Below are 13,456 nucleotides of genomic sequence, written 5' to 3'. Positions count from 1 at the left end.
GGCTTGGCCTCAGCTTGCTGCGGCCAGGTTCATCAGATTTCAGTCGGACAACATCACGACTGTAGCCTATATCAACCATCAGGGGGAACAAGGAGTGCCCTGGCAATGTTGGAGGTTTCAAAGATAATTCTATGGACAGAGGTTCACTCTTGCCATCTCTCAGCTATCCATATCCCAGGAGTAGAGAACTGGGAGGCGGATTTTCTAAGTCGGCAGACTTTTCATCTGGGGGAGTGGGAGCTCCATCCGGAGGTATTTGCCCAGCTGACTGCTCCCTCGTCTGATTGCCAAGATCAAGCAGGAAAGAGCTTCAGTGATTTTGATAGCTCCTGTGTGGCCACGCAGGACTTGGTATGCAGATCTGGTGGACATGTCATTCTTTCCACCATGGACTCTGCCGCTGAGACAGCACCTTCTACTTCAAGGTCCCTTCAAACATCCAAATCTTATTTCTCTGTGTCTGACTGCTTGGAGATTGAACGCTTGATTTTATCAAAGCGTGGTTTTTCCGAGTTGGTCATTGATACCTTAATTCAGGCTGAAAAGCCTGTCACCAGGAAAATCTATCATAAGTTATAGTGTAAATATCTTCATTGGTGTGAATCCAAGGGTTACTCATAGAGTAAGGTCAGGATTCCTAGGATATTATCCTTTCTCCAAGAAGGATTGGAGAAGGGATTGTCAGCTAGTTCCTTAAAGGGACAGATTTCTGCTCTGTCTATTCTTTTACACAAACGTCTGGCTGAGGTTCCAGACGTTCAGGCGTTTTGTCAGGCTTTAGTTAGAATCAAGCCTGTGTTTAAACCTGTCGCTCCGCCTTGGAGTTTAAATTTAGTTCTTAAAGTTCTTCAAGGGGTTCCGTTTGAACCTTTGCATTCCATAGATATTAAACATTTATCTTGGAAAGTTCTGTTTTTAGTAGCTATCTCCTCGGTTCGAAGAGTTTCGGAGTTATCTGCTTTACAGTGTGATTCCCCTTATCTGATTTTCCATGCAGATAAGGTAGTGTTACGTACCAAACCTGGGTTTCTTCCTAAGGTGGTATCTAATAAGAATATCAATCAGGAGATTGTTGTTCCTTCACTATGTCCTAATACTTCTTCAAAGAAGGAACGTCTATTACACAATCTTGATGTGGTTCGTGCTTTAAAGTTTTATTTACAAGCTACGAAGGATTTTCGTCAAACATCTGCTTTGTTTGTTGTCTACTCTGGACAGAGGAGAGGCCAAAAGGCTTTGGCAACTTCTCTTTCTTTTTGGCTAAGAAGCATAATCCGCTTAGCTTATGAGACTGCTGGCCAGCAGCCTCCTGAAAGAATTACAGCTCATTCTACTAGAGCAGTAGCTTCCACATGGGCTTTTAAACATGAGGCCTCTGTTGAACAGATTTGTAAGGCGGCGACTTGGTCTTTGCTTCATACCTTTTCTAAATTCTACAAATTCGATACTTTTGCTTCCTCTGAGGCTATTTTTGGGAGAAAGGTCTTACAGGCAGTGGTGCCTTCCGTTTAAGTTCCTGCCTTGTCCCTCCCTTCATCCGTGTCCTAAAGCTTTGGTATTGGTATCCCACAAGTAATGGATGAACCCGTGGACTGGATACACCTTTACAAGAGAAAACAAAATTTATGCTTACCTGATAAATTTATTTCTTTTGTGGTGTATCCAGTCCACGGCCCGCCCTGTCATTTTAAGGCAGGTGTTTTTTATTTTTAAACTACAGTCACCACTGCACCCTATAGTTTCTCCTTTTTTCTTGCTTGTCTTCGGTCGAATGACCGAACCCCCACATCACAATAAACCTAATTACCCTATTAACCCCTAAACCGCAACCCACCCACATCGCAATAAACATAATTAACCAATTAACCCCTAAACCGCAAAACCCACACATCGCAATAAACCTAATTACCCTATTTACCCCTAAACCACAAAACCCCCTCATCGCAATAAACATAATTAACCTAATAACCCCTTAACCGCAAAACCCACACATCGCAATAAACCTATTTACCCTATTAACCCCTAAACCGCAAAAACCCGACATCGCAATAAACCTAATTAACCTGTTAACCCCTTAAACTGCCAAAACCCACAACACAAATAACTAATTAAATTACTAAGCCCCCTAACCTAACACCCCCTGAATTAACACAAATTAACTAAACTAAAAAATACTAACGTTACAAAAAAAGAAGAAGCTAAGATTACAAAAAATAAAAAAGGCTAACATTACAGAAAATAAAAAAACAAATTACCAAAGTTTACAAAATTAAACCTAATCCCTATGAAAATAAAAAAGCCCCCCCTAAATAAAAACACCCCCTACTCTAAGAATAAACTACCAGTAGCCCTTAAAATGGCTTTTTGCAGGGCATTGCCCCAAGATAAACAGCTCTTTTACATAAAAAATACACAAAGTCCCCCTAACAGTAAAACCCCACACCCACCCACCAAACCTCCCAAAATAAAAAAAACTAACACTAAAAAACCTAAACTACCTATTGCCCTGAGAGAGCAAAAAAAGGGGGGGAGAGATAGCAAAAGAGAGGGGGAGACAGAGCAAAAGAGAGGGGGAGAGAGAGCAAAAGAGAGGTGGGAGAGAGCTAAAGAGAGGGGAGGGAGAGACCAAAAGAGAGTGGAGAGAGCAAAAGAGAGGGGAGAGAGAGACCAAAAGAGAGGGAGAGAAAGAGCAAAAGAGAGGGGGAGAGAGAGCAAAAGAGAGGGGGAGAGAGAGCAAAAGAGAGGGCGGAGAGAGAGAGCAAAAGAGACGGGGAGAGAGAGAGCAAAACAGAGGGGAGAGAGAGAGAGAGCAAAAGAGAGGGGAGAGAGAGAGTGTTTGAGAGAGAAACACTTTAGAAGAGAGAGCTGGCTAAGCTGTTGAGGGCGTTTGTGATACCTGTTTTCCTTTTTCTATATTGTGGAATAATCTCCTGTATGACAGTGAAACTTTTGGGGTGAAGACAAATCTCAAATTCCAGCTGCCTAGCTGGTTAACTAAATTAAATTTTGGCCTTAAGGATAAACTCGCACAGATCCAACAGACACAGGAATCTTGTGTTCCTGTTCCTATTTGTATAATATAGAATTACAATTTTTAAGAACTTTAATAAAAAAATATAATTTATGCTTACCTGATAAATTCATTTCTCCTGTAGTGTAGTCAGTCCACGGGTCATCCATTACTTATGGGATTATATCTCCTCCCTAACAGGAAGTGCAAGAGGATCACCCAAGCAGAGCTGCTATATAGCTCCTCCCCTCTACGTCATATCCAGTCATTCGACCGAAACCAAATGAGAAAGGAGAAACTATAGGGTGCAGTGGTGACTGGAGTTTAATTAAAATTTAGACCTGCCGTAAAAAACAGGGCGGGCCGTGGACTGACTACACTACAGGAGAAATGAATTTATCAGGTAAGCATAAATTATATTTTCTCCTGTTAAGTGTAGTCAGTCCACGGGTCATCCATTACTTATGGGATACCAATACCAAAGCTAAAAGTACACGGATGACGGGAGGGACAGGCAGGATCTTTATACGGAAGGAACCACTGCCTGTAGAACCTTTCTCCCAAAAACAGCCTCCGAAGAAGCAAAAGTGTCAAATTTGTAAAATTTTGAAAAAGTGAAGACCAAGTTGCAGCCTTGCAAATCTGTTCAACAGAGGCCTCATTCTTAAAGGCCCAAGTGGAAGCCACAGCTCTAGTAGAATGAGCCGTAATCCTTTCAGGAGGCTGCTGTCCAGCAGTCTCATAGGCTAAACGTATTATGCTACGAAGCCAAAAAGAGAGAGAGGTAGCCGAAGCTTTTTGACCTCTCCTCTGTCCAGAATAAACGACAAACAGGGAAGAAGTTTGACGAAAATCTTTAGTTGCCTGCAAATAAAATTTCAGGGCACGGACGACGTCCAGATTGTGCAGAAGTCGTTCCTTCTTTGAAGAAGGGTTAGGGCACAATGATGGAACAACAATCTCTTGATTGATATACTTGTTAGTGACTACCTTAGGTAAGAACCCAGGTTTAGTACGCAGAACTACCTTGTCTGAATGAAAAATCAGATAAGGAGAATCACAATGTAAGGCCGATAACTCAGAGACTCTTCGAGCCGAGGAAATAGCCATTAAAAACAGAACTTTCCAAGATAACAGCTTGATATCAATGGAATGAAGGGGTTCAAACGGAACACCTTGCAGAACGTTAAGAACTAAGTTTAAGCTCCACGGCGGAGCAACAGTCTTAAACACAGGCTTAATCCTAGCCAAAGCCTGACAAAAAGCCTGAACGTCTGGAACTTCTGCCAGACGTTTGTGTAAAAGGATAGACAGAGCTGAAATCTGTCCCTTTAACGAACTAGCAGATAAACCCTTTTCTAAACCTTCTTGTAGAAAAGACAATATCCTAGGAATCCTAACCTTACTCCATGAGTAACTCTTGGATTCGCACCAATATAAGTATTTACGCCATATTTTATGGTAAATTTTCCTGGTAACAGGTTTCCTAGCCTGTATTAAGGTATCAATCACTGACTCCGAGAATCCCCGCTTTGATAGAATCAAGCGTTCAATCTCCATGCAGTCAGCCTCAGAGAAATTAGATTTGGATGTTTGAAAGGACCCTGAATCAGAAGGTCCTGTCTCAGAGGCAGAGACCATGGTGGACAGGACGACATGTCCACTAGATCTGCATACCAGGTCCTGCGTGGCCACGCAGGCACTATTAGAATCATCGATGCTCTCTCCTGTTTGATCCTGGCAATCAATCGAGGAAGCATCGGGAAGGGTGGAAACACATAAGCCATGTTGAAGACCCAAGGTGCTGTCAGAGCATCTATCAGTACCGCTCCCGGGTCCCTGGACCTGGATCCGTAACAAGGAAGCTTGGCATTCTGGCGAGACGCCATGAGATCCAGATCTGGTTTGCCCCAATGATGAAGCAGTTGGGCAAACACCTCCGGATGAAGTTCCCACTCCCCCGGATGAAAGGTCTGGCGACTTAGAAAATCCGCCTCCCAGTTCTCCACGCCTGGGATGTGGATCACTGACAGGTGGCAAGAGTGAGACTCTGCCCAGCGAATTATCTTTGAGACTTCCATCATCGCTAGGGAACTCCTTGTTCCTCCTTGATGGTTGATGTAAGCCACAGTCGTGATGTTGTCCGACTGAAACCTGATGAACCTCAGAGTTGCTAACTGAGGCCAAGCCAGAAGAGCATTGAAAATTGCTCTTAATTCCAGAATGTTTATTGGAAGGAGTCTCTCCTCCTGAGTCCATGATCCCTGAGCCTTCAGGGAATTCCAGACTGCGCCCCAACCTAGAAGGCTGGCGTCTGTTGTTACAATCGTCCAATCTGGCCTGCGGAAGGGCATCCCCTTGGACAGATGTGGCCGAGAAAGCCACCATAGAAGAGAATCTCTGGTCTCTTGATCCAGATTTAGCAGAGGGGACAAATCTGAGTAATCCCCATTCCACTGACTTAGCATGCACAATTGCAGCGGTCTGAGATGCAGGCGCGCAAAAGGTACTATGTCCATTGCCGCTACCATTAAGCCGATTACCTCCATGCACTGAGCCACTGACGGGTGTTGAATGGAATGAAGGACACAGCAAGCATTTAGAAGTTTTGATAACCTGTCCTCCGTCAGGTAAATTTTCATTTCTACAGAATCTATAAGAGTCCCTAAGAAGGGAACTCTTGTGAGTGGCAATAGAGAACTCTTTTCTACGTTCACCTTCCACCCATGCGACCTTAGAAATGCCAGAACTAACTCTGTATGAGACTTGGCAGTTTGGAAACTTGACGCTTGTATCAGAATGTCGTCTAGGTACGGAGCTACCGCTATGCCTTGCGGTCTTAGTACCGCCAGAAGAGAGCCCAGAACCTTTGTAAAAATTCTTGGAGCCGTAGCTAACCCGAAGGGAAGAGCTACAAACTGGTAATGCCTGTTTAGGAAGGCAAATCTTAGATACCGGTAATGATCCTTGTGAATCGGTATGTGAAGGTAGGCATCCTTTAAATCCACTGTGGTCATGTACTGACCCTCTTGGATCATGGGTAAGATGGTTCGAATAGTTTCCATTTTGAACGATGGAACTCTTAGGAATTTGTTTAGGATCTTTAAGTCCAAGATTGGTCTGAAGGTTCCCTCTTTTTTGGGAACCACAAACAGATTTGAATAGAATCCTTGCCCATGTTCCGGCCGCAGAACTGGGTGGATCACTCCCATTAGTAAGAGGTCTTGTACACAGCGTAGAAACGCCTCTTTCTTTATCTGGTTTGCTGATAACCTTGAAAGATGAAATCTCCCTTGTGGAGGAGAAGCTTTGAAGTCCAGAAGATATCCCTGAGATATGATCTCCAACGCCCAGGGATCCTGGACATCTCTTGCCCAAGCCTGGGCGAAGAGAGAAAGTCTGCCCCCCACTAGATCCGTTTCCGGATCGGGGGCCCTCACTTCATGCTGTCTTAGGGGCAGCAGCAGGTTTTCTGGCCTGCTTGCCCTTGTTCCAGGACTGGTTAGGTTTCCAGCCCTGTCTGTAGCGAGCAACAGTTCCTTCCTGTCTTGGAGCGGAGGAAGTTGATGCTGCTCCTGCCTTGAAGTTACGAAAGGCACAAAAATTAGACTGTTTAGCCCTTGGTTTGGCCCTGTCTTGAGGCAGGGCATGGCCCTTACCTCCAGTAATGTCAGCGATAATTTCTTTCAAACCGGGCCCGAATAATGTCTGCCCTTTGAAAGGAATATTAAGCAATTTAGATTTAGAAGTCACATCAGCTGACCAGGATTTAAGCCACAGCGCTCTACGCGCTTGAATGGCGAATCCGGAGTTCTTAGCCGTAAGTTTGGTTAAGTGTATCAGAAATAAATGAATTAGGGCTTTAAGCTTGTTCATAATCTCATCCAATGGAGCTGTGCTAAGGGTCTCTTCCAGAGACTCAAACCAGAATGCCGCCGCAGCAGTGACAGGCGCAATGCATGCAAGGGGTTGTAATATAAAACCTTGCTGAACAAACATTTTCTTAAGGTAACCCTCTAACTTTTTATCCATTGGATCTGAAAAAGCACAGCTATCCTCCACCGGGATAGTGGTGCGCTTAGCCAGAGTAGAAACTGCTCCCTCCACCTTAGGGACCGTCTGCCATAGGTCCCGTGTGGTGGCGTCTATTGGAAACATTTTTCTAAATATAGGAGGGGTGAAAAAGGCACACCGGGTCTATCCCACTCCTTGTTAACAATTTCTGTAAGCCTTTTAGGTATAGGAAAAACGTCAGTACACGCCGGTATCGCAAAATATTTATCCAGCCTACATACTTTCTCTGGAATTGCAACCGTGTTACAATCATTCAGAGCCGCTAATACCTCCCCTAGTAATACACGGAGGTTCTCAAGCTTAAATTTAAAATTTGAAATGTCTGAATCCAGTTTACTTGGATCAGATCCGTCACCCACAGAATGAAGCTCTCCGTCCTCATGTTCTGCAAATTGTGACGCAGTATCAGACATGGCTCTATTATTATCAGCGCACTCTGTTCTTATTCCAGAGTGATCGCGTTTACCTCTTAATTCTGGCAATTTAGATAGTACTTCAGTCATAACATTAGCCATGTCTTGCAAAGTGATTTGTATGGGCCGCCCTGATGTACTTGGCGCCACAATATCACGCACCTCCTGAGCGGGAGGCGAAGGTACTGACACGTGAGGAGAGTTAGTCAGCATAACTTCCCCCTCATTGTCTGGTGATATATTTTTCACATATAAAGTTTGACTTTTATTCAAAGTAACATCTATACATTGAGTGCACAAATTTCTATTGGGCTCCACATTGGCCTTTAAACATAGTGAACAAACAGCTTCATCTGTGTCAGACATGTTTAAACAGACTAGCAATAACACTAGCAAGCTTGGAAAAAAAAAACCTTTAAATAAGTTTACAAGCTAAATAAAAAACGCTACTGCGCCTTTAAGAAACATAAAAATGTGACACAGTTGAATTAACGATGAACCAAATATGTTAAAACAACCAAATTTTAACAGAAAATGTATAAAGTTAGCAGAGAATTGCACCCACAAGCAAAAGGATGATTAACCCCTTAATACCCAAAACGGATAACAGTTGAAATAATAAACGTTTTTTATCACAGTCAAACACACTGTCACAGATCTGCTGTGACTGATTACCTCCCTCAAAACTAGTTTTGGAGACCCCTGGGCTCTGTAGAGACGTCCTGGATCATGGAGGAAGAAATAGGAAGACTGTGACTAAATTTTTACTGCGCAATAAAGCGCTAAAATAGGCCCCTCCCACTCATATTACAACAGTGGGGAAGCTCAGTAAACTGTTTTTATTCAGAAACAAACGACAGCCATGTGGTAAAAATCATGCCCATAAAGTTTTATCACCAAGTACCTCAGAAAAAACGATTAACATGCCAGTAAACGTTTTAAAAATGAAAATTATGAAGTGTTATTAATAAGCCTGCTGCTAGTCGCTTTCACTGCAGTGCAGGCTCAAATATTACTTTAATATAGACAGTATTTTCTTAGTGAAATTCCATTCCCCAGAAATACCTCAGAGTATACATACATACATATCAGCCTGATACCAGTCGCTACTACTGCATTTAAGGCTGCACTTACATTACATCGGTATTAGCAGTATTTTCTCAGTCAATTCCATTCCTTAGAAAATAATTTACTGCACATACCTCCTTGCAGGTGGGCCCTGCATGCTATCCCCTGTTCTGAAGTTACCTCACTCCTCAGAATGGCCGAGAACAGCAAGTGGATCTTAGTTACGACCGCTAAGATCATAGACAAACTCAGGTAGATTCTTCTTCTAATGCTGCCTGAGAAGAAACAACACACTCCGGTGCCGTTTAAAATAACAAACTTTTGATTGAAGAAATAAAAACTAAGTTTAACACACCACAGTCCTCTCACACGTCCTATCTATAGTTAGGTGCAAGAGAATGACTGGATATGACGTAGAGGGGAGGAGCTATATAGCAGCTCTGCTTGGGTGATCCTCTTGCACTTCCTGTTAGGGAGGAGATATAATCCCATAAGTAATGGATGACCCGTGAACTGACTACACTTAACAGGAGAAAGTATGGTTCATTGAAAATTTAAAAAAAAAGAAACCAATGAATCAATATAGCGCATGGTGTGGGCTTGATTAGGATAACACATTATATGCACAATAATCATCATATCTATAGCAGTAACTAAAAAAGTTTTGTTCATAGCATAAATTTCTTTATCTGCTTTAGTACAAAAAGATACTTAGCAACAAATAATCAAACTTAGATTAATAACAATGTTGTAATAAATTACAAAAGAAGAGCGTCATGCAATATGGCGCCTAACTTGGATGTGTCTGTAGACTTGGAGCTTGACTACCCTACGTTTCTCGTACATTGGAGCTTGACTTAATTTGGAGTTTCTAGCAGGGGAGCTTATTTCATTACCAATCTAGGAATGATATTGCACCTTTCATTACCACGGATTACTTACCTTATCGGAGAATCATAAAGCATGATGGAGAAAATAACTGTAAAAGAAAAGGGGACATCTGATTCAGCCATCAGATGAGCTGAATCAACCCTATAGATCAGTGGGGTGAGAGACAACACCCCATTAAAGGTGGAAAGAGTTCATTACATGAGCTTGTAGTCCACATACAACATTGTTATTTAATCTGTTCCAAATTTACAATATTTTAATACATTTTACTATGAACAAAACCATGAAGGACAATTCCCAATAAACCCTAGCTATCAATACATTCATAAAAAGATATTAAAAAAAAAAAGAGAATGTAATTCTAAAAATTAAAAAAATATATATAAAAGTAAAGCTTCAATTTTCTTATCCAGGGTTCTTTAGAGGATTTTAACTTTTAATCAGTTTTTTTGATTGCTAATAGCACTGAAATGTTTGTGCATCTGATAAGTTAACGTCATCAGGCCTCTCTGTGTGAAAATTGGTTTAAAATTATTCCAAATAATTTCAATGTTTTACATTGAAAATATGGGGCCTATTTATCAAGCTCTGTATGGAGCTTGATGCTCCGTGTTTCTGGTGAGCCTTCAGGCTCACCAGCAACACAAGTTATGAAGCAGCGGTCTAAAGACTGCTGCTCCATAACCTGTCCGTCTGTTCTGATGCGGCGGACAGACATCGTCAGAAATCAACCCGATCCAATACGATCGGGTTGATTGACACCCCTGCTAGCGGCCAATTGGCTACGAATCTGCAGGGGGCGGTATTGCACCAGCAGTGGACCAGAACTTCTGGTGCAATGATAAATGTAGAGAGCGTATGCTGTCTGCATTTATCGATGTGCAGCGGACATGTCCCTGGAGAATAACATAAATAAGAAATTGTATGGGAATGTGTGTGTGTATATATATATAAACAGGAAAAACTAGCTCACTCCAAGGGAAACTTTTAAACTCCAAAAGTCACCTTATTTAGTGAACGTTTTCGGACCTGATACAGACCTCAGACCAAAAAGTGTACAACCAGATAACTTACCCTCCACCAGATATATACACCATCACCGTGTACTCGACCGGGCATCCACGCTCTCCCGGGTAGATCCGCCCCCTAAGATGACGTCATCATCCCGAGCAGTGTGGGCCAAGCCGCAAATATCTCTACGTGCACATATAAAATTGTTAAATACAGTAAGAATATGTGGGAAAAGGGCATAAGCAACAGTTAAGTAGGCAAAACAGAATAATGAATCTTAATTCACATATATTGCACGGACTGCCCGAGGTTGCCATGGTAACCACAGTAACAACACTAATGTCAGGCAAGCGGAGGGGAGAACAAACTCCCTAATCACCGTATGTACAATATATGGGAATCTACAGAAAGCAGAATGTTTACATACACGTTACCTAATAACTTACAATCCTATAATAAACCGCAAACCTAAATGCAACATATTAACATCTAAACCTGTAAAAATATAAATGTCAGCAACAATACGTCTATAAATATCCCAAAGCTTCTCCTAATAATTAAACTGTTTGGAATCTTTTCTGGCTACCGGGTCAATACTACAAAGTCGGAATTTCTTTGGATCAAACAGACTCTCCTTCAGTTATACCTTTTAGTATAGTTCAGGACTCATTTAACTATCTAGGTATCAGAATATCTTCTAATCCCGATAATTGGTAAACTTTGAATATCTTGCCAGCCCTTAACAAAATAAAAGAAACTTTTAAAAACTGGCAAAATCTTACTTTATCTCTCTCTCTGGGCGTATAGCTATTTATAAAATGACCCTTCTCCCTAAAATCCTTTATATCCTCCAGAAAACCCTGTTGATTCTTAATACGAAGGATATTAATCTTTTCAATTCGGCACTACGATCCTTTATTTGGCAAAACAAAAAATCCAGAATCTCACTTTCTAAACTATTTTTAGCTACGAAGTTTGGAGGGCTTGCCCTTCCGGACCTTCGCTCTTATAATCAAGTTTTTCTTGCACGAATAGTTACAGACTGGCTATGTGTTAGGGATTATGTAACACATAACGATCTGGAAAATAATATAACCTACCCTTTCTCCCCGGTTGCTTTAATACACTGCAACAATACTGTAATCCCCTCTGAAATAAAAAACTAAGATCTATTTACAATCCAATTCAGATGTGGAAGAAGATATGTAACTCTTTGCTTATTGAATCTAGGGCCACAAGATACATCCCTCTCTGTGGTAATCCCCAATTCCAAGCAGGGCTACACTCAATATTCTTTCTTAAATGGAAGTCTTTAGGTCTCGCTAATGCTTATCAATTTCTAGATTTTGAGAGAAGATGTATCAAATCATTTGATTCTCTTAAGGAGGAATTTAATCTCTTGCATAAAAACTTCTTTGCTTATCTTCAAGCAAGACACTTTGTACTTAAAATTGTCACTGATCATGGCTGGAACTGGACCTTGGGGGCTGTTGAGAATTGGCTTCTTCTAACTAAAAATGGCCAAATGTCAGTATCTTAAATCTATCAAACTTTGACCTCGGCTAAGGGTCCAGATAACCTGGTAAGAATCCATTCTAAATGGACAACAATGACAATGCAAAACTTTTTCGATGCTAGATTACCCTCCCTTTCACTGCAAGAGGTTTGTCCTGTGACCCTCTCTGCCTTGTGGAGGGAGTCACACGTTAAACTACTTTATATGGCCTATTTTACTCCAGATAAAGGGTCTAAATGTTGGAATACTAACTTTAGCGCATGCCCGAAATGCTCATTTCCATCAGCTAACCTTCTCCACATGCTTTGGAATTGTCCAAAAATCCATTCTAAATGGACAACAATGACAATGCAAAACTTTCTTGATGCTAGATTACCCTCCCTTTCACTGCAAGAGGTTTGTCGTGTGACCCTCTCTGCCTCGTGGAGGGAGTCACACGTTAAACTACTCTATATGGCCTATTTTACTCCAGATAAAGGGTCTAAATGTTGGAATACTAACTTTAGCGCATGCCCGAAATGCTCATTTCCATCAGCTAACCTTCTCCACATGCTTTGGAATTGTCCAAAAATCAGAAATTTTTGGTCCAAGGTACAATACTAATCCTCTCTAATCTTATCAGCGGCGAGCATAGTTTTTCTTTGTTCTGAAAATGGAAAGCATCAGCACAAATATAAAACTATCAACCTCGTGATTTTAGCTGCTAGATATCTAATATTCAAAAAATGGAAAACAAAAGCAATCCCTAGCATCCTAGAAGTAAAGAACTGTCTGAAGAAACAATGTATTACCGAACAATTTGATACTTATTTACATAGTGATCATGATATAAGGGTTTTCTTTTCCAAATGGTCACCATTTATCAAAACTCTTCCCCACAGAGAGGTTGACATCTTATATATCCTTTTAGAAACACAGAACTGGTATTGCTGGGCGTATGATAACCTGCTGTATCCTAATCTTTCTATTTTTTTATATTATTATACTTTTTTTTTTTTTTTTTTTTTTATTGTTTTATTTAATTTAAAAAATTCCCCAACAGCGTATTCTGGTTCAAGGAGTAAAATGTCATATTCACAAATATACAGGGCCTTCTTCCTTTTCTCTTGTAAGGTGTATCCAGTCCACGGATCATCCATTACTTGTGGGATATTCTCATTCCCAACAGGAAGTTGCAAGAGGACACCCACAGCAGAGCTGTAATATAGCTCCTCCCCTAACTGTCATAGCCAGTCATTCTCTTGCAACTCTCAACAAGCTAGGATGTTGTAGGAGAGAGTGGTTAAATATAGTTAGTTTATTTTCTTCAATCAAAAGTTTGTTATTTTTAAATAGTACCGGAGTTGTGCTATTTTATCTCAGGCAGTAAATAGAAGACCTCTGCCTGAGGTTTCTATGATCTTAGCAGGTTGTAACTAAGATCCATTGCTATTCTCACATATGTCTGAGGGGATTACACAGATGAGGTAACTT

This window comes from Bombina bombina, chromosome 6 (assembly GCF_027579735.1).
Source record: "Bombina bombina isolate aBomBom1 chromosome 6, aBomBom1.pri, whole genome shotgun sequence".
In the NCBI taxonomy this organism is placed as follows: Eukaryota; Metazoa; Chordata; class Amphibia; order Anura; family Bombinatoridae; genus Bombina; species Bombina bombina.
Note: the sequence above shows the minus strand (reverse complement) of the source record.